The 27,601-nt window shown below is 41.8% G+C and overlaps 2 long non-coding RNA genes across 7 annotated transcripts in view; one reads left to right on the top strand and one right to left on the bottom strand.

The window, feature by feature from the left end:
- Nucleotides 1–4,307: 4,307 nt before the first annotated feature.
- On the bottom strand, nucleotides 4,308–16,401 carry LOC148774480 (uncharacterized). 2 transcript variants are annotated; one of them, XR_016035733.1, is made up of 4 exons: nucleotides 16,333–16,401; nucleotides 16,111–16,206; nucleotides 13,282–13,502; nucleotides 4,308–5,034 (listed from the first exon to the last, which is right to left on the bottom strand). It is a non-coding gene; the product is annotated as an uncharacterized LOC148774480 (long non-coding RNA). The 2 variants fall into 2 exon arrangements; XR_016035732.1 differs by lacking the exon at nucleotides 4,308–5,034 and adding an exon at nucleotides 9,832–11,328.
- The window catches only part of LOC148774479 (uncharacterized), a 48,871-nt gene continuing 37,484 nt past the window's right edge, over nucleotides 16,215–27,601 (top strand). For all 5 annotated transcript variants that reach the window (XR_016035729.1, XR_016035730.1, XR_016035727.1 and 2 more), the window contains exons 1-4: nucleotides 16,215–16,377; nucleotides 16,919–17,026; nucleotides 18,702–18,904; nucleotides 21,510–21,571. This is a non-coding gene — a long non-coding RNA (uncharacterized LOC148774479). The remainder of the gene's footprint in view (nucleotides 16,378–16,918; nucleotides 17,027–18,701; nucleotides 18,905–21,509; nucleotides 21,572–27,601) is intronic.

Raw genomic sequence — 27,601 nt, 5'->3', positions numbered from 1 at the left:
TCTCTTTTATTACTTATTTATTCTCTCAGATGAACTCTAGCATGATTTATCAAAGGTTTGGTCTCCATCTAGACATACTCTCATTTGAATTTTGATTTCAAGATAGTCAAATACATACATTTGTATTGGGGTATAATTTGCCTCTTTACAAAATTAAGTTTTAGGTATAGACAAAGCTATGTATTTAACTTAATTAAAGGAATGTATGTTGTCTGTTTATCTTGCATCAAACATAGAAATGAGCAAAAAGAATCATGTTCCATGGAGCTTTCATTTAAGGAAAGGAGATGGATAATAAATAAATAAATAAGTGGATAATTTCAAATAATGGTGATAGTTGACAAATAGGGTCAAGTCATACAAAATGACTGGGGATGGTAGTGGTCAAATTTGGATAAGGAATAAAGGAATCTTCTTTAAAATGGCATTTGATCTGAAACTCAGAAAAACTCCGAAGCAGAAAACAGTCAGAGGGAAAAGCATTTTGGGCAGAGGAAACAGTGTGAGATAACAGGTGAATAGGAACAGCATACCTCAATCAAGGCTTTGTTTCTCTTTTTGATTAATGAATTTATGCAATGTTACCTGTGTACACACAGTATACACAGTTCTAGGTTTGACTTCTATAGAGAATAATTTTTCCCTGATATTTTCTACGTGATTGATGCCAGTTTATAGAAAAGTTATTGATTTTTAGAGTATTTCTTTTGAAATGGTCACATTACTTAACTGTGGTTAATTCTGCAAATTCTTCAGTTTGCGTACAAATGGATTTTCCCTTCTTCTCTTGCGTTTTTGAGATAGACATTCAAAACAAATATAGTAATACTATTTTTGCAGTCACATGCATTTTGCATCTTCCTTTTGAAAGGTCATTACACCCCTTTGATTTCTGTTTCATATCCTAACACTCGTTCTATTTTTACACATCTCAGTAGGAGCTATATTTCCCTTCTATAGTTAGTTGCACTTTTGTTTAAAATGGAAAGGGATGGTTCTTTTTTTAAAATATATTTTCATGGTGAATATAGGAGCATTTCCCTATTTGTATCTGTTATATGTAAAACCACTCTCGAGTATTTGCTTCTTTCAGCATTTATTTCTCCTCTAAATTATTCCCTTCAAGTGTATTAAAAGTCTTCAAATTTATGGGTTAAAAGGAATCACTGACTGTTGGATAGGGGCCACTGGGCTCTGGACAAAGTTTACTCGCTACTTGCCTTCAAAAAACGTGTCTAGGAGTTTGCATTATAAATAATAATTTGATTGTCTTAGAGAAAAAGTGAGACTTTACTACAAAGTTAGGGAGAAAAAGAAAAAAACAAAAAGCAGGAAAGGCAGACTGACCCAGTTAGCGTCTTGAGAATGTGATATGTCTGTACCATCCCATTTTGCTAGGCGGTTCCTGACTATGAGGAACTGGCTCTCTCTGTCCCTGGAGAAGCTGTACTGCATACTGACCCAAATTCAGACTCTGCTGTTGATTTGCTGTGCAACTTTGGACAAGCCAGTTAACTCCTCTGAGCCCCATTTTTCTTCAAGGAGACTATATCCTGTAGCTTCAGGGGCTGCGATTAAATTAAAGAAGCTTCCCTGGTTAAAGAGTCAAGCATCTTACCATGGACAGAACAAGTCCTCAAATACACCAGTAGTTCCTTTCTTTTTTCTCCCAAGCCAAAGGGACTTTCTGGCTCCCATGTAACCTACAGGTGGTTTCCGGTTACCGTCTCACATGGAAAAGCAGCCCCTCGGTGACTGGGAAGCATTAACACCGCGGCTCTTTTGTTGTCACTGTTTTTGTCATCATCATGAAGAGCATCATCATCACCTCGATGGAGATGAATCTAAGTCGTCTGGGTCACCTGGTGAGCACAGCTTCTTAATCTCCAGGCCAATTATGTATCTTGAAATATTAAAGTCTGAAGGTAGTTACAGCAAAGGGAGTGCTGCGTTTCTCACACACTACAGGGGTGAGCATATTATGGAACAGAGCATCCCCTTTGCCTCTGTCTCTGCCCCGTGGAGACTCCTTCCCCGCTCCACCACCTCAAATCCCCTCTGCTCACCAGCCTCTTCTGACTGAACAGATGCTTGCAAGAGCAAACATATCTGTATTTATCATAACTGTTGTTTACACGTCCTGAGACCAGACTGCCACTCTCTCCTCCACATCCCACCCCCAAGCCCAGCACACCAAACTTCTCCTTTAAATTGTGCGAATTGGTGTCCAAACTCTGCCATAATTTTTAACCATCTCTTTGGGTGCCATATTTCTAGAATTTATTATTTCCTTTTCCACATCATTTCACAAAGAATGGGCCATGTACGAAATGAAATGTAAAATGGAAGGAATGATCAGGGAAATTTAAAGCACAAATGCCATTAAAATTCATGTTCCCGGACCTGAATGGTTGTATTGAAATGATGTGGGCAGGTTGGGCTTCCTCAGGTACAGCAGTCCCTGCGCTGCCTTGTAGAGATTGACTAATGGTGACTTGGGCACTGTCCATCTGCCACTAAACACCGTTCATGAGGGCCATTCTTGGCCCGCATACAGACTGTGAGAAAAATAAAACAAACAAAAAGCTCTGCTGCCAAACTGTTGATCTCTGACACGATGTCAAATAATCCAATAGATCAAGCTTGAAAGCTCAGCTCCTACACACAACTCTCCCAGAGCTCAGTTTTCCACCTGGAAAACTGAGAAGAAAAGAACATTTCCCCAAATAGGAGCTTTTTGAGGGTGTCAGTGAAATAGTATTCATTTTATTTTATAAGTAAAGTATTTTCTTTATAAAATAAAATTTTACCAATTTAAAAATTTTATTTATAAAATAAAATTCATTTTAGACAGACTGGCACTTCATAAACATCTCATAAAATATAAACGTCGTGGGTTTATTTATTATTTCTTGAATCTCTAAAATAAAATGATTGCCATTGCTTGAATGTTGATAGCTTGTACTCTGAGCTGTGCTTTCAAGGACCAAGCTTTCATCAACACATGTGAAGTCCATTTGCTTATTTAAAACTTGAAAACAATTTTCTCTCCAGTGAGCTAATCTAGGTGAACCAAAATCAACTTTGTTTTTGTAGCCTCTGCTTGTTCCATCTCATTTACCCTACCCTGCTGCTGAGGGCCACCAGCCTTTCTCTTTGAGCCAAAGCCATAGCACTTTAGGAACCAAGCCTGGGACAAAACAGAAGCCTCTTCTGGGTTGTTCAGTGGGGTCCGGATGTTGTTCATCTGTCCCTGTTTCATCATGTGTGTGCCTCAGGGATAGATTTAGGTCTCCAAAAACCAAGTAAGCACTGTGCAAAAGATGAGCCCTAACTCCTGTGTGGTCAGACTACATCACTGCGTATCTTAGAGCTTGGTAGTCCCAAGAAACAGAGCCTGAGATGGAGACTCTTATGCAAGTGACTTACTGAGAAAGAAACTTAAAACAAGAGTGAGGGAAACAGGGAAAGGACAGGGGAAAGAACTGTTTCTACAAGATAAAGTTGCAGTTATATGTGGAGTCTAGCTTATGCCTGATCCCATGAGAGCGGTAGAGTACGAATTGTACTGCAAGGCTGATCCCCCTTGTAGCTAAGATACCAAGCCTTAGCTACTACGGTATGTCAGTCATCTGTTAGCTGCAGGTCACCTGTCATGGGTGGGTGGGTGGGTGAAGAATGCAGTTTTTAAGACAATTCTCCATAAAATCATGCAACAGCCAACTCTTGGAGTAATTGGAGGATGGGTGCTCTGGCTCTGTAAAGCAAATCTCTGTAGAGCACTCAAAGTGACCACTAAACTGACCCTTCTAGTTGGGTCCCTGATGCATACGTCTGTTTCCATTTTATGTAGAAGCCAGGACTTGGTCACAATACTCAAAAGAGTGCCCAGAAGATTCAGCAGCTTTTCAGAACTTGATTCCGCACCTCCACAATCTCCTACAATACTGACTGCTAAGAGCATTTATTACATTCATTTATTTAACTCATATCTTTTTCAGCAGATGATAAACTTCAGCCTGATAAGGACTCTGCACTATAAGGCCTTGCAACCCGACCATTACCTAGCTTATAATAGATGCTCAGTAAAAAATCGTGAGCAAACATATACAAATACACATATCACACAGATACAACATTCCAGAGATACATAATATTCAGTGACACATAATAATTCTCAGAAAAAGAGCAGTCTAAGTTCATGTTAAGATAAAATTGGCTATAACTGTAACATAATCTGCTTCTGTGTGCAGTGGAATTGGCACCATCCATCACGTACATCATTGCACAGAAGGGATCTAGTCCTGATTGCTGACCGTGCTAGAGTTCATCGTGAGTAAAAATGGACCCCAGTACAAAATGACTGGCATCTCAGATGTATAAAGACTTAGTAGAAGTTTGTAATGATGAGTTTTCTTCATCTCAAGGGGCTGTGGTTATCCAAGCAATACATCCTACCCCAACCTGGCCCAGAATAAAATCCCAGGGAAGATCTTAAGGCATCTGACTTTCTCTTGGGTGGTAAACACAAGCAAGAAAGAGCCATATTCCAGTACTCACACCACGAAAGGAAGTTGCAAGGCATCCCATATCCTCTCCTGGCATGCAAGGCATCCTCTCACAGCTGCTTCTGGTCCAGCCTCAGTCCCAAAGTCTCAGTTCAGTCTATGGCTCCAGTCCAAGTTTCCAAAACTCTCTTTTCTCTTCGGGACTTTGATTCTCCTCTCTGTATGCCCTGGGCCAGTGCAGCTCAGGATGATGGTATAGAAACATAACCACGACCCCACAGGTCAAGCTGTCCCCAGACGTGAATGGATAGACAACCATTTGCTGTTCAGTTGCTCAGTCATGTCCGACTCTTTGTGACCCCATGAACTGTGGCCAGCCAGGCTCCTCTGTCCAAGGAATTTTCCAGGCAAGAATACTGAAGTAGGTTGCCATTTCGTACTCCAGGGGATCTTCCTGATCCAGGGATTGAACCTGAGTCTTTTTCGTCTCTTGCATTGGCAGGCAGATTCTTTGCCACTGCGCCACCTGGGAAGACAACCCTTTGCTTTGAGTCAAAAATCACCCTCCCTATTCTCCTGTTCTCATTCTGTCACCTATATGAATACACAAAATAAGTTTCTAGTTTTCATGATTGCTGTCATTCTTGAGGTGACGGCAAGCATAAGCATGTTGCCTGCATGTGGTAACACACAAAGCTGGGAAGCAGGACTTGAAACTAGAGGCAAAAATAAAATATTGTTTAGATAGGCAGTGTCTGAGCAAACAGAGCTTGAGATTCAAGGAATATAGCTTTTATAGAAGGGAAGTCTGGAATCAGGTCTTAGAATTTGGTACAAGTTCAAGGGTAATGGCCACTCTCAGAGCCAAAGGACTAATCTTTGTTAGGCTGCTGCTCCTGAGGCTACAGAAGCACTCAGTGCCCCAGTGGCTGGATGGGGCTGGTGCAACATGACAACCTGGGAGACGGCAGCACCTCCGATGGACAGGCTTGATTTGCTAGCTCAGGTCATATGATGCTGGGTGCTGGGGCACTCGTGCCTTGTTTTCATAGGTGCTCCTGAAACCTGGCTTCCTACAGCATCCTCCCAAACTAGATCTAGGGAAGCTGAGCCTGAACTTAGGGTTAAGTTCACCTGTGAGAAGCTAAGGATATAGTCGGTAAGCCAGAAATTATCAAATTCATCTTTCAAGCTTTTGAAGGTAAACGTTTCTCAGCCAGAACTGTAACTTCATTATGCTAAAATTCTCCAGCCAGCATTGCCACTATCTGTACTTAACTCAGAAGTATTTATCCAGCACCTCCTGTTTGCCAGACACTATAGAAGGAGCTGAGGGTATTCACACAAAGTCTTAATTCCTGCCTGTGCTGGTTAATTTTATAGATCTGCTTGATCTGATAACAAGACTCAGATATTAGGTCAAACATTATTATGGATATTTCTATGATGCCATTAGTTGGAAGAGATTAACATTTAATGGTAGACTTAAAACAGATTGCCCTTCTCAATATAGATGGGCCACATCTAATCCTTTGAAGACCTGAACTGCTCCTCCTGAAAGTAAGTGGGAACTCCTCCTGTTTGTCTGTGATTTGAGACATAGTTTCTTTCTGCCTTTGGACTCTAACTGAAACATGGCTTTCCTGGCTCTTGAGTCTGCTGACCTTTGGAGCTACACCATCAGCTCTCCTGGGGCTGTAGATGGCAGACTACAGATCTCAGGACTTTTCAGTCTCCTTAGTCATGTAAACCAATTTCTTCTAACCTCTCTCTCTCTCTCTTTCTGTCTCCTATTGGGAACCTTAAAGAACCCTAATACACCATCTTCAATTTCATAGTCTAACTACAGATATTTCACATGGGAGACGTGGAATGCCAGCAAGAAGCCTGTCAATGCAATAACATGGGAAAAGGGTTGCAGTAGAGGGTAGTCCTGGTTTGTATGGAGTTCAAGCTTGAGGAAGGGAGAAGATTCCAAATAAAGATTTTCCACTGTAAATGCAGACCCCTTTGCCTAGTGTGCAAGGACACCCCTGCATCTGACTGGTGCTGCCCTACCTCTTATCTCTTCAGCATCTTTCCCCCTCAGCGAAAAACCTGGGATTCCAAGTTGAGACATGCTGTTTGCATGCCACTTCTACTACTTATGAAGTATAGGACTTCAGGTAAATTACTTGACCTCTCTTTCCTTACAAACCTTAGTTTTCTTATCTGTAAACTAGAAATGTTAATATCCACCTTGCAGAATTTTGTAAAGTTCAAATAAATACTTTCTTAAAGCACTGAATGCAATGCCTGACACATTAAAAATGACCCATGTTAACAATTTTCAGTTATCATCTTCATTATCATCATCACCACCAAAATTTTCAGCATCACTTTTACCATTATCATTACTGAACCACCCACTTTCCTCTTCATCATCATCTTCATGGTCGACACCAGCAGCAGCATCGTCATCTAGTCTAGTAATCATCTATTTCACACATTATATGTGTCAAATAAAATAAATCCCTCCTCAGACTATTTTAAATAAAATATACGTCTTTTGGGTTTATATAGTTGTAGAATTCATAGTCATCTAGTCTGAGGTGAAGATTGATCCAGCAACTCAAACAATGTCACATGGACCTATTTCGTCTCTGTCTTTCTGTTCTGACTTCCTGCAATAGTTCTGGCAGTCCTGGATCCTTCCCTGTCAGTGTAAAAATAAATGGCCGACGCGGCTGTAGACCTTACAACCTCATACCACATTATCCACAGAAAGAGTTCGGAGAGATTTGTGGAAGAGAGAAGAGGCGTCTCTTGCCCAGAGTGCACGCATGCTCAGTTGCTTCAGTCAAGTCCAACCGTTTGTGACCCTATGGACTGTAGCCTGCGAGGCTTTTTTGTCCATGAGATTCTCCAGAGAAGAATACTGGAGTGGGCTGCCACGCCCTCCTCCAGGGGATCTTCCCAACCCAGGGACTGGCTCTCCTGTATTGCAGACAAATTCTTTATTGTCGAGCCACAAGCTCCCCCTTTCCCAGAATCCTCGGAAAAGGTCTTAAGTTTCATTGGCTTTGAGTGGGTCATGTGCTCATCCATGAACCAATCACAGTGGCCAAAGGTGTGGGTACAATAATTGATGAAAAAAGTGACAGCCTACCCCTAAATCTAAGGATGGGGTTCAATTGTACTGACCTTACATGCCTCTGAGAATGGGAGGCTCCCCGAATAGTGTTCAGTGCTATCTCCAGAGGATGGTCGTATGGAGAGAAGAGAGCAAGCTCCATAAAAGTCTCACTTGCTGACCTTTGAAGGTGCTGTTGCTCTCTCTGCCTCAGTCAACCACCGCACCCTCACCTCAGACTAGCTCTTCCATGCCCAGTTCAGTGCCTCTCATGGCCATCCCCACCCTGGGCTACCTTAGGGGTCCCCTAAAGTCTCCTAACAAATGCCTGATTTTCTCCCAGCTCTTATATTGCAACATATGCTGTGCTCAGTTGCTAAGTCGTGTTTGACCCTTCGCAACTCTGTGGACTGTAGCCCACCAGGCTTCTCTGTCCATGGACTTTTCCAGCATATTGGAGCAGGTTGCCATTTCCTCTTCCATGGGAATCTTCCTGATCCAGGGATTGAACCCATGTCGCTTGTGCCTCCTACACCGGCTGGCAGATTATTTACCACTGAGCCACATGGGAAGCCCTTATAGCACTAAAATTGCATGTTAGTATATTGAGTCACTGGTTATTGTTACCGTGACCCATTGGGCTATAAGTTTTGGGGAATAGAACAACTTGGTTGTTTTTCCTATTATCCCTAAGAGGAAACATAAAATCAGGAAGTACTAATTAAGCTAAAAAATATTTTAAAAGGGAACACAGGGCTGGATGAACAAGTGACAGAATGATTGGGTGAATAATGCCATGACTGTGTGAAGTGACCTGGGCTTCAGTCTCAACTCACCGAAAAATAAACATCTTATTTCCTGCACTCTAGCAAGCCAGAGGAGATTGTGTCTTCCTACCTACCAGTCAAAATTGATAGAGGCTCCTGCTTAGAATAAAAGAAATGCTGAAACTGGGGACAAAACCAATATAACACTGTAAGAAAGAATTATGGATGCAAAAATAGCAAATTATCACAATTAATCGTGATTTAAATAGGGGCCCTATAGGAATCTTTTCAGCCTGAATTAATGTAGTGAATTCCAAACCAAGGACCCTATTGTAGTCACATGGAGACTAACTGTGGGCCACGGTGCTGTGCTGGAGGGCTGAATCAGGTCTCTCCTCCTTCCGGGAGTGTCGCCCTTGGAGGTGACATTCCAGAGACAGGCATGAGTCTAGAGATACAAGCAGAAGCGGAATCGGCATAGATACAATCAGAGATGGAGCTCAGCAGCGTCACTGAAAGGGTTTTCCCCAAACTCATGAAGCTGATCATTAATTGCTACTGTGGAGCTTGCATTCTTGCAGTCATCCAGGTTGTTGTTGTTTTTTAGTGGCCAAATGGTGTCTGATTCTTTGTGACCCCATGGACTATAGCCCACCGGGCTCCTCTGTCCATGGGCATTCCCATGCAAGAATACTGGAATAGGTTGCCACTTCCTTCCTTCCGGGGATCTTCCCAACCCAGGGACTGAGCCCTTGTCTCCTGCATCACAAGTGGATTCTTTACCACTGAGCCTGATACCCAAAATATAAGTCTGTGTCAACACTGCAATATGCATGAAAAGGAACCACCCTGGCCATAGACACAATGGAAGTTAATCAGGATGCACGGCCTTGGCACCTAACAGATAGAAGCCGTGGCACTCACGTCATTATTGCTTCTTATCCAGCCAGCCAGGAGGAAGGCATGCTTCTCCCATTTTACAGGAGAGAAAACTGAGGCTCAGAATACTAATGGGATTGGTGCGGGGCTACTAATAATTATTCACCTGATGATTTGAACTCAGATTGCTTTTTCTACGGTCCTTAATACAACTTGCTCACTCTCCCCCTATGTCAAATGTGAGCAGCATTAAATGGAACTTTTTCTAAAAGAACATTTTCATTCAGAAATTGAGGCAAATCATTCATGGCATTGTATAGACATCTATGTGTGTGTGTGCATGTGGGCATATATGTGTTTATATATGTATGTAAGTGTATATACGTGTGTGTATTCATGTATGCTAGAGTATAAAAAAATGCATAAAAATAAACAAACAAAAGCACCCCCCAGAAGTCAAAAAAGAAAATGATTTCCAGTAGGTTCCTGCAGAGCCCTTCTCTTTATTCCTGAGAGGTTCAATTAACGGGTGCAAGCCATAAACCAGTGCATTTTCTCCCTGCTATGATGCATTGTTTTTAATCTCACTGCCTTGTATTATATCACATTCCTATAATTCTTCCGACAGGAAAAGGCTTGTTTCATAAAAATATAGTCCCCCGCATTTGAAATATAAGTTCACATGCAGGCAACATATATATCACCGCGCCGGCAAACTAACTCACTTACTTAATCCACTAAACTTCAGGTGCTTCCTATATTATGTGAAATGGCTTGAAACAGGCAGCAGCTGCCAGGACCCATCACTGCTTCTTTGCTCAAGAGAGACAGGGAGAGGGGAGGTGGGGGAGTGGAAATCCCCTCGGTGGATGCCAAATAACAAGTCTTTCATTATCACCCAGTGTCAGGACACTGGGTAATGTTCACTGTGCATGCACAATAAATTACTATTTACCTGGCAGCGCCTTTGATAAGCCCGTCTCCTCTCCCTCTTTCTGTCCATGCGGCACGGAGCAGCGAAACCCCTTTGCCTATAACTCTTATTAACGTGATACCTTTTCTGAATAAGAAAGTACACACTTCCAAAGCCTGGCGCTCTCTGGGGTTTTTGAGGGACATTGTTTTTATTGGTTTCCTTTTATTTCTCCCTCCCCGCTGTGTTTTAATGCTATAGTGACTTCTGTGTATACAACTCTCATATTGAAATGTCGGCGGCTGCAGATATATGCAATATTAAAGAGCGCTTATGAATTTTTGACATCTAATTAGTCGCTACCCAGTTAACATGTCAGGACTCAGAGGGATTAGGGAGGCAGCCCTTTCTGAATAAGTTACAGCGAGGCCCCTGTCCTTTTCATGTATTATTCTTTAATGTAGGTGGTGATTATTTGGCTGTGATTAATTGATGAAGCTCATTGGTCTGGCAAGTGGTGCCGAATTCACCATTCTTCACTTTTATTTCTCTCAGTAGGGCTCTGCCACTTATTCGGAAGGACTCCCTTCCTTCCTGGCAGCCTGTCCTCTCAGTGCAGTGCTCCTGGTGGGGGCTTGGGTGGGGGGTGGCGGCTGTTCCCTGGGCCTGGCCTTGACCTCTCCCATCTCTTGACTCACAGATCAGCCGTGGCTTTTGCATCCCACCTTCTCTCGAAGGCTCCTTCTGGTGGCCCAGGCACCCCAGAAACCCCATGGGACTTCTGTCCCCAAAGAAAATCTTCTGGTTGCTCTGCTGTCTCCTGGCCGATGTTTCAGGCCTTGCCCTGCTGCCTTAACACCTGTAGCATCCCAATGGGGTTCAGTTCCCACCGTGGTTCAGCTGCCTGCCAAGATGCCAGGTGACAGGCAGGGCCCTCCGTGGCCACTCCTGCCATTGTCTCCAGCACTGGGGCCCCGGGAAACCCCACGAGCCGCGATGCACAGTCTGATAGCGCTCTCTCTGCCCCGAAGGGTAAGTGACACCAGGCTCTGAAAGAGACCGCCTTGAAAGCAGAGGTCTGCAGGAGGAAGTGCCCCAGCTGCCCGGAGGGGTGCCTGCCCGCTGGTGTCCGACGTCTCAGCTGTCACCCTGAACAAGCATGAAGGTGGACAGGAAAGAAACACCTTAGCCTGTTCAGTGCTTGTGAAGCCCAGGCTCTGCACAGGACTGGGTCCTCTTTGGGCTTGTGAAAGCTGGGTCTCGTTGTCTTGGATTTGAAGATGGGCATGGTTTTTAATTTTTAAGATAAAGCAAGGAGGGACATGTTTGTGATCTACAGCCCTGTATTTATTGCAGGGACGGGGCTGCTATTAAGATTTATTTGTCTTCACGTTATGGATCTCCAACATACTTGTGTACGCACACAGTCATATACAAACTCAAGGACATGCGTTGAACACACAGCGTATACACACAAGCACACACACCCAGGCAGAAACAAGCATCTACACACGCAGACACACATCCCATGCACATGTACAGCCACACACACACTCATAGACAAGCATGGGGACGCACAATGGATATACACAAGCATAGCTACATTTATACACAAACACACATACCCACGCAGAAACGTAGGCATCTGCACACACAGACACACATCCCATGGACTCACACAGACATGCACTAACACACGTACACACATGCACACACAGATACACACTCTCTCCCCTGTGGCTTCTCAAACAAAGGCTCTGTCATCAGACTTCCATACCCCAGCCTCCCGGTTTTATGGGCAAATAATTATTTCCTGCAAAGCAGAATCACCCCCCTTATGAACCCCCCACCATTTAAATCTATAATTGGGGCAGGAACAGAGCTGTGGTGGATTCTCCTTTTTAAATGCACCAACTCTTGGGCAAACCATCCTAAAAAATGTATAATTATAAATAAACCTTCACCTACGTCAGCTGGCGTGGTTTTTAATTACCGCACTTGATGTCAATCAAGGCCAGCACTGGGCGCGTGCGAGGGGCAATTTCAGAGAAATTTCACGGACATAAGCTGTTGCCTTATTCCATTATCTATATTTAAAAGAGACGGGAGGAGATGAGGCGGCAGCCACCAGAACGGAAAAGGGAGAATGTGGCAGGCTGGAGGGAATGGTGTGGAAGGCAGTTTCCCCAAAGGGCAGTGTCCTGCCCTGGCGAAAGCTGGACTCCATGCAGCTGACCGCTCTTTGTCCCCCCAACCCTTTTACTCCAGGAGATGAGCTGGGAGTGGGTGTCTATTTGCTGATGGAAGCGGGTGGGGTGGATGGACTTCTGCAGGGACAAGGCTGGCCAAGTGGGGTGGTGGGGGACCAGGCAGAAAAGCGGGAAGCACAGAGAGCTAGAAAAGAGGGGCGCTAGAAGGGAAAAAAATCAACTGATGCAAATTCACTTTCTCCTTGACGGCGGATTCTCTCTGAAGGAAACACTGAACTTTGTAGTGTTAGCAGCAGCTGAAATTTAGAATTATTGTTTCCTTCTAACAGAAGACTCATTTTCCACGGCCGCATTTGCAGCATAATAAGCTTTTTGTTATTTTTTCAATTAGAGTCAATTGACCTAACAAAATGCTTGGCAATTAAGTGATTTTTGTAATGGTCCGGGGGTAATTTAGTCGAGCTTGTCAGCTGTGTTTCATGAAGCCGAGATGTCTTTTTTTTTTCCCACTGCCTCTCTCTCTCTCCCTCTCTCTCTTGAGCATAATGGCTCATAATTTCGAAATCTTTTCCTTCTGTTTCCCTCACAATAATTCGCAATTACAGGAAGTTGTTGGAGGTGATTTTTTTTTCCTACCTTGCCTTTTGAGTCAGTAATTTTAAATAAAATGTACATACTTATAAAAAGGCAGCTATTACTGAAATCACTTTTTGTGTAAACTCAATTATTTTATGAATAGTGACACCAGCTTATACTGGGGCCTGCTCCTGAAGGCTGAGGCATTATTATCTTCAGGGTAAAAGGTTTGGAACACTCAGAACGCACTTTCCAAATCAAACCAGTGTTCAGTCATGTAAACACAACTTCAGGAGACAGGAGGCATCAGGGTTACCTGGTCATGAAGAATGGCAGCAGCTACATCTCCAGCCTCCACCCCTCTGCTAGGACTGCAAAGAGGGTCTCGGGGTCTGATTTATGAGGGAATTCCTCATTTGCCTAATTGATTCATTTTCTTAAGACGACATCTGGAGTTACATTTCCTTTTTAAAAGGCTGCAGTTAGATCTGATGACTGGATCAGATGTTCCTTCATTGTACTATTATCTGTTTATACCTATATTAAAAAAAAAAAAAAACACACACAATATTCAGTTTGTAACTGCATGCACACGTACATATTCAAACAGCCAGGAAGCCGTGCGCCCTTGTTCTTTCAGAACAAATTTGACAAAAGTCACATTTGACAAGGCAAGTCATTGTGGGGATGTGTGTTATCAAGGTGCATCTCTTTTAACCTTTAGGAGGCTTGAGTCTGCTCCTGCGTTAAGGTGTTTGTTTTTTTTTTAGACAATCTCTGGTTTCTTGCCCTAAGCTAGAATCTCCTGTTGACTTCAGTTTGTCCCTTTAGTGAAAAACAGCTCAGAAGCCGCCCACCTCACACCTTGGCAGGAAACTCCCCAGTAGGGGGCAGTAGAAGAGCAAGCCAATCAAACCCCATTTTGGCAAGCCCTACAAGAGGGGCAAGACCACCAGCCCTGGGAAACCCATCCCCTCCTGCCTCATGCGTGGACACAGAGTTCGAAAGATCCATTAGTACAGATCACTGGTTTTGAATAGGTCTCCCAGTTCTGTCTGGGGAGCATCTAATCAAATGCTCTTCCTTCTCCTCTCTGGCTGTCTGTCTTTCCAAAGAGGCTTCTTGAAAACTGTGGCTGTTGTCAGCTGGGTGATACACGCCTTGGGTGCGTTCCCTGCCTGGGTTGCTCAGGCCACTTGGGGGGATGGGAGACTTCTTGAATCCTGGAGGCTTTTGCAAGGCCTGAGAAGACAAGTGTTCAACACTATTCAACTCATGCCGGTTTACTTGACACTTAAATTTGTCTATCATTTCCCTTTCTTGCACCTCAATTTCCCCAGTTCTAAACTGGGGAGAGGTCAGGCGGTCAGGCTAGCTGCAATCTGCCAATCAATGATGTGTTCATTTGTTCTTGGCTACCTGCATTTATTCTTTACTGTCTGCATCCTTTCATTATTTACTGAATACATTCACTTGTTCGTTCTTTAGTAAAGGCATGTTCATAGGCAGAAAATATACTCCGTGTTAACAAGGTCGTCATATTCTTGAATTTGATTTAATTATCTTTTGAAATACGGGGTCTTTGTTCAACTCTGAGTGGTTTTCTTTTTTTTTTCTGGTTGACTAATTTGTCCTTGGTGAAGGCATAAAGAGATTTTTGGAGAATTCAATTTATATCATAGCTTTTAGTGTGGTGTGTGCTTTCCACATACCACTTGTATTTAGACACACTTGGGGATCTCTTCTCATTTCCCCAGTTGTCTTGGGCAGCCTTGGGTCTGGTTTAGTTTAGACTCTAAGTTTTCATGCATTGGTCTGGGCTGGAGCTGGGCCTAGCCTCTCAAGGCTTTGATTAATCCACTGCACCTCTCACTTCCCCGACTATAAAAGAAGCTACCGTTCTGAATAAGCATCTTGCAGAAGAAAGAAGCCAAAGCAGAAAGTATTAAACTTTCATCCAACACCATAGGAGAGATGTAGTTATTAAATTTCAGCTGCTTATCAAACTGATATGAAAGTCATTTTGCATGATTGCTTTGCATCCTCAAATCTTCTGCTTTTATTTGCAATGCATCTCTGTGCTTTCTTATTAGAAAAATACTCAAAGGATAAAAAAAGCTGATAATATTATTCAGTTTTGACAATTAGGTAGAAAAAGCATTCAAAGAAGTGCTTTTTTTATTGCAGCTGGTAATAATATCAGGGGTCCTCTTGATAGCCATCTATACTCACTCTTCCAAGGTGACACTGGTTTTACCTTCTAATTGCTGCTTACTGGTTATATTGGCTCTAGGCAAGAGAGGCTATTTCTAGTCTTTTCACTGGTACATGCAAATCTGGTTTATGAGACATGGAGACATTTTCTTCTGCATTTGCCCACTTTCATCTTTATGGCAGGCCCACTATGCTTATTAGACCCCAGAAAGGGACTTTTGCTATTTATTCAGTATTCCTTTGTCAAAAAATAACTATGTGTTGGGAGATGTGATCAGTCCTAGGGACAAATCTCCAGGCAGCAGTCTACCTACACTTGAATTTCATCTCTTGTTTATAAATCATCATAGTTTACTTTTAAATATATACATGTGGAAAATTATAAATTATGTATATAGGTAGGGTCTTTCAATATGTTTTCTTTTCCCCCGTCACTTCACTATGTTTCCATGGTCTGTAGAAATGCCAAAACAATACATTTGCATCTAGTTGCCTACCTTGTTTTATTTCGGCCTTCTTAAATCTTTATGAGTTAGAGATACTTTCTCATTGGATAGCAGTGGAAGCTGACAAGTGAAGTGACTTGTTCAAGGTCACACAGCTGGTACATGATAGCTAAGTGTTTCAAGTTGTATCTGAGTAACTCTCTAGAGAGTGCTATGTTGACCTTAGTCTTCTGTCAAAGCACCTTCAGCCTCCTTTCCCCCGTGATCTCCATTACCCTTTATTTCCAAGTGTTCAAAGACTTACACAACTAGCATCACCCAGTAGCGGAAGTGAGCACCAAGCCTTCAGAAGCAGAGAGGGAACAGTGGAAGCCAAGTCACCAAGCCCCATCCTCCCCACCTTCCTTCAGAGATTCCATCTACCTCTGCTCCTCTTACTTAGAAAAAAAAGACAATTTTACCCTATCTATCAGACCGATACTTACAAAAAGGGATGTGCAGCTACTGAAACCCAGTCCTGGAGCATTAAAAGAGCCCTCAGCCGAGGAAGTGATGACCACGCCCAGTGGAAGTCATTCTTACTGAAAGCCAAGAGAGGTTGTAATTAATTCAACGAGATTTCCTGAGCGTCTGTGAGTCAGGCATGGTTCTTGGCACCTGGAACAAGGAAACAGATAGGCGAAGCTGCTTGCTACAGAGAAACCTACCTTCCAAGTGGGGAGCCAGGCTGATGGCAATAGACATCATAGCAGGTTTGAAGGCAGCGAGCGTTGCAGACAAAGTGAAAGTGAACGGAGTGGAGGGGAAATATAGACCATTTTAAGGATTAAACAGCTGGGTCAGAGATATGGAAACGAACCTTGGGTGTCTCTTCTGGGAACGTGTTATCCCTCTGAGTCTCATATGTCATGACTGTAAAAGAGGGAGTTGAACTAAATTAAGAGTTCCCACACTTGGCTCATAGAGGATTCTTTTTTCTCTTAAATTTCGTCTATTAGTCTGAACTTATAGATTCAGGCCATAAGATTATCATATACCTGGGGCCAGGGAATCTGTATTGTTAAAAAAGAACCAAAAGAGATGAAGGTGTTCATCCAAGTTTAAGAAGCTCTGGACCAAGTGTCTGTGTATACTCTAAGGAGATCGGGGTGTCCTCGGTGACCTTGGAATTATTCCTCAGCATAAAGATATTCTCAGGGTTATTAATGAGGGTTGACTGATCCAACAGGTGGTAAAACCCAGGTCTTGGCACATCACGGGAGCCCAATATGACATTCCTATTCTTTCTTGTAGTTCTAATATCAAATGATGCTTCTCTGGAAGAGTGAACACAAGACAAAAACATTTGAAGAAGAGCAACCAAATCTATGAGGGTTAAGAAGAGACGAGAAATAAAAATTGGTAAGGTGATTACCCTGCTAAGAGTAAAAGGACTCTAAGCCATAATTCAGGCAGAACCAGTTGTATCAACAGTGTTCACAAAATATGCCTGCTATTAACTGAGGTGATGGAGAAAGGGTGGGCTCCAGTACCTTCCATAGTCAGTGCATTGCATTGGATGGGCTCTGATTTCCTCCAGGTTGCAGGTGATGGAACATGATCTCTGAGCCTAGTGGGTTCCATGCAAGAAAGTGTCACCGAGGCTTCTGTTCACTTTCACAGAGCCCTGACATTCAACCTCTGCCCTTACATTGTCTCTGTGCTTAGAAGTTCTTGTTTCATTCATCACGTCAGCTCTTATATGACTGACATTACATTTAAAGGAATAAAAACAAAGTAGAAACAGGAGTGCCAGAAATCATACACCACATACTCATCTACAAAAGGGTGAAATTATCCATTCCACCTTGGTGGCCTCTGAGGGCCCCTCCCTCTCCCCCCAATCCATCGCTCCTTATATTCTCACCCTGTTCTATGTTTTGTAGGGTTTATTCCCACCTGGTAGAGCATCAGTTTCATTGTTGGTTGTCTTCTGTATGTGGTTTCTTTTCCCCCAACTGAGTAAAAACTCATGAGATTTGGGATTTGGAATTCCATACATTTTTATGCCCTTACTTACCACATAACGGGTGCTCAATAAATGATATTTTGAATACATGATTTTCAACCTCAGTCTGGTTGAATGTCACCAATATTTTCTTTTCATTCTCTCCTTTCAATTTCCTTAGTCTTTTAAGCTGGCATTGTAATGGTGCAAATGGCAAGTTGGTAGAAAAAAGGGAAAATTCAATAAAGGAAGAGAATAAATTAAAGGAGAAAGAAAAGGCCTGGTAAAAAATTGGGCATAAAGGTATTTGACTCAGTGCTGTCATCTTTATACATAAGAGTTGATGCCTATAGATTTCATAGATATTATATTTTGAATTTTAATTTGGGACACACATTTGTAGAATCCAGCATGTTAAGGCCAGAACAGGATTTTAATGGTCAAAGGCCATTTGCAGATTCATTTCCAAATTGCCAATTTCTAATATATTACAGGGAAATGAGAGGCTGAAATATATTTGCAATGAGTCAAATATAGATTTTATTTTTAAAAACATTCTTTGATTAATTTCAGGTACTAATTATCTCCTCAATTTAACAACTGTTTCTGTTTAAATGACAGCTTTTTAAAATATTTGACTCTAATAAACCTCCCCTGGAAACTTGTTATGCTATTAATTTGATAATATTTTTAATAGAATGTTCATTTAGTAAAGAAAACCCAGTGCCTTTCTAAAAAAGTCAATCTTTTTGAAGAATGTGATCCAAAATTGTATTTTACCCTCTCACTACCAAAATGACTGTGCTGAGAGCTTCCATTCCACCATGGGCTCTGATGGACTAGGGGGATGTCTTTTCTGAGGCTGGGGATTAGGAGAGGGTACTGCAGACAGAGATCCATGTGATGTCCTTAAGTCCATGTGGACTTTCGTTATGGGAGTGATCTTCATTGCAGTTCAATCTCGTATGCAAATACAGCTTGGGAAACTCAGAATTCTACCATTCCCCACGTGTTCTTGACAATGACGACAAAGATGTCTATAATAGGTAATTATGCTTTCCTTTCATTAAATCATCATTTGTTCATCAGTGACAGAAGATTAAGGAGAAACAGTGACTAAGAACAAACGGATGTCCCCATTCCTGAGGTGTTGCGTCTGGAACTGTGGCCTGGGAACCAGAAGACCTAGATTCTAAGCCTAGTCTGCTAAGGACTGTACACTCAAGCCCCCAGATCTGCATCTGTCTACTGATATTTTGCAATGAGCATTGATATTTGATCCATTTACAAAGGTAAAAAGCATGGCTGTGGACCAACTTTTGGATTTGTTGGAAATTCAAACCAGGAATCGTTTATCCAGTGAGTGTTCTGTGCCAGGCCAGTACTAAATCCCCTCTGGGGAGTGAAATTAAAATATTCAGATACATGCATGCACAGGCACACATGCACACACACACATACACACATGCACATACAAGAGTGGTTGCCCTCAGGAGAATTACAAATTTTTGGATACTTGCAACTGGAAAGAAATGATCATATAGAAGAAAAATGTAAATATCCTGTATTCTGAGCTTAACATCACCTTCAACATCTCTGTGATCATGGGCAAGTGACAGTCTCCTTGACCCACAGAGTCTCCACCTCAGGGATGATGATATGGATACAAACATTATGGCGCAGTTACAGAGATGAAGGCATTTTGCTTTAATAGACCACAGAAGGCACCCAGGCACACAGTAGGTCCCTGGGGAAGAGTGTCTGTGATGACAAAGATGACAATGATAGAGACAGAAAGATCCAGTATGTCACTCCCTAAATAGGTTCCGTAGGACAATTGGAGATTTCAGCCCAGAAGCTCTAAGTCAGGGACCCAAAGACTATGAGTCACCACTTTGCTTCGTGCCTGTCAGTTCATTTTTGAGAATCCACAGAAATAGAAATGTTCTATCAGACCAACTTGGATTGCCATCTGGCCCACACATTTTCCTGGCACGGCCCGAAGGCCAGCACTGCTATTCTCCCCCTCCAAGCAAAACCCCAAGTTTAGCAGAACAAAATCTGCCGCTGAAATACATCAAGCACAGCATCAGTTCATTATCATGATTATTGTATCAGTAGTTGTTATAGGTAATTAATATGCATAACAATTGAATCTAGGTTATAGTAGTTAACAGAACTACTAATGACAATAAGGTCAACTGGAAGAATACCGTTTAATAAAACAGCAACAGTCATTGGGAGGAATTCATACTTTTCAAGGGGCTTTCATGTTCATTAGCCCTTTGGGTCTTCTTTTGGGTATATGACTATCCTTGGTTTCCTTCTAAGGAAAAAGGCTTTTAACAGTTGAAACTCACTCCACGTGATGCAGTGATATTCAGAAAATCTAGAATTAGAAACTGTCTTCCAACTATTACTGTAGCAGGTCCTGAAGACAGAGTGAAGGGAAAAGAGAGAAAAATTCATCAAATAAAGCATTCTTTGGCTGGATCACTGAGTAACACAGTATGCCAGGACCAGAGGGACCTCAGCCCACGTTAAATACAATGCTTACGTAGTATAAATGAGGAAACTGAGGCCCTAAAAGGTGAACGACTTACCTCCAGTGAACAGAGCTGTGAGGCAGATTCCAAATTGCTTTTCTTTTTTCATCTCAGTGTTCCTTTGTGTGGTCCCAGTCTTGAACTGGGAGAACGATCTTTCTAAAAATTTTCTCTGAACTGAAAACCAAATAATCACATTTGCTAAAGGCGCATACTGACTTCACCAGTTTAACTCTAAGCGATGATCTTGTGCTGTATTTCCAAATTGTGCCTCATTTAATTAATTTGGTAACATGCATTCAGTTCAGTAGCTCAGTCCTGTCCCACTCTTTGCGACCCCATGGACTTTAGCATGCCAGGCTTCCCTGTCCATCACCAACTCCCGAAGTTTCCTCAAACCCATGTCCATCAAGTCAGTGATACCATCCAACCATCTCATCCTCTGTCATCCCCTTTTCCTCCTGCCTTCAATCTTTCCCAGCATCAGATCTTTTCCAATGACTCAGTTCTTCACATCAGGTGGCCAAAGTGCTAAGTCCCTTCAGTCATGTCTGATTGTTTTTGACTTATGGACTGTAGTCAGCCAGGCTCGTCTGTCTGTGGGGTTCTCCAGGCATGAATACTGGAGTGGACTGCTCTGCTCTCCTACAGGGATCTTCCTAATCTGGCAGCACAGTATTCGCTATTATGAGAAAAATAGTATTCCTTGGTCAGTTACATTTGGACTATTCTGGGTTAAAACGTGAGCGAAATAGTCTTTCGTCTTACTGATCTTTCTATTTTTTCCCTTGTGGAGGTGGTTTAGTGGCTAAGTCATGTCCAACTCTTGTGACCCCATGGACTGTAACCCACCAGGCTCCTCTGTCCATGGGATTCTCTAGGCAAGAATACTGGAGTGGGTTGCCATTTCCTTCTGTACACAGATAGTATACTGTGTTCTCACTCATCTTTGACCATGAAATCCTTGAGCTCTCAGAAAATCCCTTGAGACTTGTATTTGAATGATCCCAGTTTGAGAAACTTGAGTGCAGTGGCATTTTCTATTGGCTTCTCATCCATTTGCTTTGTAGCAGGTATTCCTGATATATCAGTCTGCTGAGTTTATTTCTGAGTCTCTGGCAACTTTTAGAATGTGGATGCCCCTAAAAATATAAACTACAGATAGAAGGAGAGCCTTAACAATTTCATTTTAACTGCCATGCTTTTCCAAGCAACTAAATCCACACTGCATGAGATGATTCCAGACCTCTTTCTCTGTCCTAAAGCTCTCTGTTAGAGACACTCATCTTCAATTGCTGTTTATCGAGTACCTATGATGAGCCAGTGCTCACACGATTTCTTGCCATTTTAGGCTCTTACTTCTGATCTGGGCTCCTGCGGTGAGACAGTTGAGGAGAAAGCCTGAACAGAAGGGTGAGTATTTATAGGTTTGGGGACCATGAGATTAGGTCTTGTACTTGAACAAATAATTTCTAACAAATAATCATAATCCTTGAATATCATCATATCAAGTCAACGGTGAAGGCAGCCATATTTCCTTCGTGTCTAAGATAATATAACTACTGAAAAACAATAGACTTTGATGGAATAAAAATGTTTTTAATGAAAAATATTAAGAAGGATGGGAGACAATGAGAAAAGTCAAAGCATATTGACCAAAATCTTGGTAATATTTGCTGTTCTCAGAGGCACATTTCATCTACTATTAATCCTTAAAATTGATAGGCTTTGAGTTGGAGAAGTGAATTCTTACCAGTGGAAAACATGACTTGAGCTGTGTCTGTCCTGAAAATCAGATTGTCTGTTTGCTTCTTGATGACTTTTTTTTTTTTTAGGAAAATATGTTGACTTTAAAAATTGCATGCAAATAGACAGATGCAGGATGGTTTGGGGTGTGGTCATCCTAACTTAAATTCAAAACATCACAATTCATTTAAAATTTCCAGTCCAGCATAGAAGCTCAATATTGTTTGCTCCATTTTGGGGAAAAATAAATAAATAATAAGACTAGCCAAAATGCTGAGGTTGAAAAAGTGTCAAATGAACTGTAACTTTCTTTCCCCAAAGATCTGCACATATGGATTTTTTTACTTTGCACTTAAGACCAGGTTTTTCAAAGGCTGTTCCTCCCCTTGTTTCCTCTTTGAATATGTAAAACTGCGTGCATCTAATCGGTCCTTCAATTGTCCACTTGCACTTTCAAATTATGGGACAAGTGGCCAATTGGGCCTGCAATTGGCTAATTGCAGTGACAATTAGCCAATTGTGGGTATGATTAGCTGCATGTAGAATTAATCATACACACAGAGTGGGCAGCCACTCTTTGAAAGTGTAGAACTAAATGTGTTCTAGATGCACATCTGTACCCAGACACAAAGGGGACACAGGCGAGGCTCCTAGATGAATCACTCTTAAGAGAATTGTTAAAATAAATCTGGCGCTTGGTTAGAAAGACCACACGATTAACCACTGAGTATCCAGTCTACTGGCTTTCTCTAAAGTTCCCGTGTGTTTTGTGTGAGCAAGGCAAAGAAGATCCTAGCCTTGAAACTTAATTCTTTTAACTTTAAGCCATCCTGGCTGCTGATGCCCTCCAATTAATTTCTTTTTAAACTAAATCTTTGGATGTATGGAATAGTTGGTGAGTTGTACCAGGCAGGCTCTAACTACAGTCCTCAGTAGGGAACCTAATGCATTTTGTTTCAAATACCTGCCTCTGTAACACATGAGTGATACCATCTCATTCATGCCTAACATCCAAGCTGGTATGAGGGCATTCCTGGGGGGACCAGGGACAATCCGGGATAAGCACTATGTGTATCTATGAAGTTTCCATTGTATTTGATGGTAAGCAATATAAAATAATTTAAAACGTTAACAGAAAATTTTGAAAATGGTTAAAGTCATAGTAATAACCCACATATGGGTTTATTTACTTAATTTCTCTACCACCTAGTTTCTTCAACTATAATGATAAACTAATGCAACTTAATGAGAACTATCTCACAAGGATCTTTGTAGGGTTATATAAGGTCATATAAAATTATATACGAAGGTGAGATTATGAGAGAGGGAGAAAACCTGGAACGCAAGACTCAATCAACCAAGAAATTAACACATTAAAACTTGAAATTTCATGCTATAAAGAATTCTTTGTTTATTTCATCATTTTGCTGAACAAAAGTTACAAAAGACCAGTCTTTTCAGGTCATCCCTTTTACTTCATGCTGGGACATGCTCCTCCAGGTGAAAAATAATCAGGGGAGGACCACTAGAAACCCAGGTATGTGGTCTACTTCCATCCCTCATCATGGACCACAAACTTTCCTTCTACTGTAATCTTCCATTTATAGCAGAACCTTTCAGAAATCCACCCATTCTGCAGGCAAGTCTCTCCACTGAATGTTTTTATCTGTATCTGTCAGCTCTTTCTATAATGATGCTGCTTAACAAACAACTCCCAATTATTTCCCATTCCATGTTACATGTAAGTTGAAACATGGAGCTCTGTGCTCTGAAACTGTTCTAGCTGTCCCTTGGGTCTTCTCACTCCAGGATTTAGATTAAAGAAGCAGCCCCCACCCGCTGCCTGACATTTGCTCATGGCAGAGATCAGGAATAAATGAGGTGGCAGAAACCCACTGCCTCAGACATGGCTGAGTGACTAACACTTTCACTTTCACTATGTTTTCTACCTACGTATTATTTTCCCCACACTGATCAGTAAAGTATCAGAGCATAAGGTATGTATTTGTCCTCTCACCTCATTACTAGTGTAGAGTTAGTGTCATTTTAAAGAAGAGAAAAGGGAACCAAGACTTAGGGAAGCTAGGAAATTTCTCCACAGTCACACAGCTTTGAAAGTAAAGAAGAGAAAGCCATACTCAGACTTCCTTAACTGCTGATTGTATGATCTTAACCTATAAGTTACACTGAACTTCATCTTCTTGTTCTCTGGAGTACATGTTGAAAGGAGAAAATGGATGAAGCAGAGTAAGCTTCTACAATGATGTGCTAAGATATTAGAATCAAGAATATTCCTACTATAGTGTTTTTCTCTTGCTGGAAGATACAGCTGTGACGATACAGCATGTGAGGGCATCTGTGTAGAAATGAGCAGCAGGCACACGTGGATGATGAATTTGTTATCTAACAGTGCTTATCTAATTTTTATATCAGGGCACACATAGGAAATGTTTTTATTGGTATTGACACCGGGGTGAAAAATAGCAAATATGTGAGTGATCTGGAAAAAGGTGACTGACCAGAGGCTTCCAGCTGCCACAGACCCCTATCTGACCATCTGAAGGCACTGGGGTTCTCTGCTGAGGGCAAGCCTATTGGACACGGCCCTGAAACTGAGAAGCACACATGTTCACCTTAGTCAGAATCAGAGGGGAGAGCAGGGCTGGAGAAACAGACCCATCTCAACCACAGGTGGTGAGATCAATACTTTACATAACATATTTCTCAGTGGTTTGCTAAGCACTCTTGTAGATACAGTAAATTCTCTATCCAAAATTCATCTGAAAGCATCACTGTTGGGGTAAATTATAATAGAACAATCAGGTCTTTTGAGGCATTAATATTGGGATACAAAAGTACTTAAATGTCAGTATCTTGATTCCTACTGCCAGACTTGAATACCTTTATCTGTAAATTACTCATCTGAGTCCTCAACTCTCCGCAGCACAGCCAAGAAACTGAAAGGACTTCTCAGGCGCTAGAAATTTGAATCATGCATGCATACGTGCATTCTAAGTTGCTTCAGTCATGTCCAACTCTTTGCAACTCCATGTACTTTACCAGGCCAGGCTCCTCTGTCCGTGGGATTTCTCAGGCAAGAAAGCTGGAGTAGATTGCCAAGCCCTTATCAACTTGAATTGTGTGTGTGAGATTTTAGTCCTACTCTGCAGACTTGATTCAGAATAAAAAAAATACAATAATAATCACTTGCTTTTAAGGTTACTGAAAAGGACTAATTACTGAGATAGCTCATAAAGTTATTATTATTACACAGAAAATTGACTGCTAATAAGCCAATCAGGAAGGGAAAGACAAAGGAGAATTGTTTCTAAAAATTAGAAGCTGAAGGCCTGACAGATTTTATTTTCTTGGGCTCCAAAATCACTGCAGACAGTGACTAAAGCCATGAAATTAGAAGACATTTGCTTCTTGGAAGTAAAGCTATGACAAACCTAGACCGTATATTAAAAGGCAGAGACATCACTTTGTCAACAAAGGTATGTGTAGTCAAAGCTATGGTTTTTCCAGTTGTCATGTATGGTTGTGAGTGTTGGACCATAAAGAAGGCTGAGCACTGAAGAATTATGCTTTTGAATTGTGGTCCTATAGAAGACTCTTGAGAGTCTTCTTGAACTTCCAGGAGATCAGAGCAGTCAATCCTAAAGGTAATCAACCTTGAATATTTATTGGAAGGAATGATGCTGAAGCTCCAGCACTTTGGCCACCTGATGTGAAGAGCTGACTCATTGTTCTTACTGGGAAAGAGGGAAGGCAAGAGAAGAAGGAGGCAATAGAGGATGAGGTAGTTAGGCAGCCTCAGACTCAGTGGACTTGAAACTGAGCAAACTCCAGGAGACAATGGACAGGGAATCTGGCGTGTTGCAGTCCACGGGGTTGTAAAGAATCGGATATGACTTTAGTGACTGAAAAACAACGAAGCACAAAGAATTATTTCATTCCGGAGGCATTTGGTACAAGGGCAAATGGTCCTACAGTTCCCAAGTTTACGATTGTAACTAAGGGGTAAACACTATGTACAAAATGACAGTTGAAGAATACTTAAGTAGTTCAGGATGTGCACTGGAAAATGTTCTCATCATTTTTAAAATAAAGCAAATAAATAAAAAACAAAAATAGGACACTAGAAATAAATGTGCCTTCAGAGGGAGAAAGGGAAAGAAAGTCACCCTTTTAAGTTCCTATTTGTTATTGCTGTTGCTCAGTCCCTAAGTCGTGTCTGACTCTTCCGTGACCCCATGGCCTGTAACCTGCCAGCTTTGTTCATGGGATTTCCCAGGCGGGCATATTGGAGTGGGATCTTCCTGACCCCGGATCAAACCCATGTGGCCTACATTGGCAGGAGGATTCTTTATTACTGAGCCACGAGGGAAGCCCTTCTAATCAGGATGGAAAGAGTTTCAGATCTGCTTTATCTTGGTTTTATCAATGAAGTTTAAGGATAGCTCCTTTGCTTTAGTCCCATTATGAGTTTCAGTCTCAGGGATATTCTTTTTCAGTGCCCATGTCTTGAGATGCTTAGACAGCCCTTCTATGGGACACTTCATTTCCTTGCTGAAGTAAGGTAAGTTGCAGTCCTGTTGCTAACGGCAGTGATTAAGAGGACAGGAATGTGATGGTGCTGGACACAGTCACCAGCAAATCAGCCACAGAGGCCGTGTCCTTTCACCACCTGAACGACTGCAAGCCCTTTCCTTCAGTTAGAACAGAGAAGGAAGCCCAGGCTGGAGTCCACACCTGGACCCCCATGTGAGTGATCTATAGCAGGCAGACCCAAGGCATTAACTAAATGTTGTTTTTCTGTATTTACAAATAATAACAACTATGTGCAACTAATGCAGTGCCATTTCATTTAATGGCATCCAGCACTGAGCAGTTTAGTTATTCTTTTAGTCACTGAAACATTCATCATAATTTCCCTTGGTTCTAAAAGAGCCCGGTTGCCTCCTGAAGCCATTAAAGTAGACTTGGTGAGTTGCTTTCTCCTTGAATAATTTGCTCAGCTGTGAATCTGGGAAAAGAGGGCCAATACCTTTCAAAGTTTCATTTCTGTTTTTGTTATTCATGGATTTAAAAAATAAAAACAAAACAAAGACTTATTGTGTTCCTGATACCAGTACCTATTGTGTTCTGGCTTCTGCATTGAGCTCTTTTATTTTTCTCACTCATTCATCACTGAAATCTGTGAGTTAGGTATCCTTATTCCCATTTTATAGGTGAGAAGACTGAGTGCCAGAGAGTTATTAATAAAATGATTCCACCAATGCCAATTTGTATTTAAATACCAGATTTAAATACAAGTCCAATTCAAAACCCTTATCAGGGCCATAAAATTTGTAGATAATTGCAAAAACACTGATAATAGTTACCCTTGAAAACAATGTATACCAGGCATTTTACATTTATGGTAGTTTTGAATCCTTCAGATAACCCAACAAGTTAGACCACTGTATTCTCAGATAAGGAAACAGACTCAAGGATATTGAATGATGAACTAAAGAACACATGCAAAATATACAGAACCCGGGCTCATTTGGGAGCCTAACTCCAAAGTCAACCTAGCACACATTAGTATTAATACTTTGGCCACCTCATGCGACGAGTTGACTCACTGGAAAAGACTCTGATGCTGGGAAAGGTTGGGGGTGGGAGGAGAAGGGGATGACGGAGAATGAGATG

The sequence above is a fragment of the Moschus berezovskii genome, chromosome 21, assembly GCF_049115385.1.
Source record: "Moschus berezovskii isolate FMDL1 chromosome 21, NW_MosBer_1.0, whole genome shotgun sequence".
Taxonomy (NCBI): Eukaryota; Metazoa; Chordata; class Mammalia; order Artiodactyla; family Moschidae; genus Moschus; species Moschus berezovskii.
The sequence above is the reverse complement of the archived record's forward strand: the minus strand, read 5'-3'. Positions and strand labels throughout refer to the sequence as shown.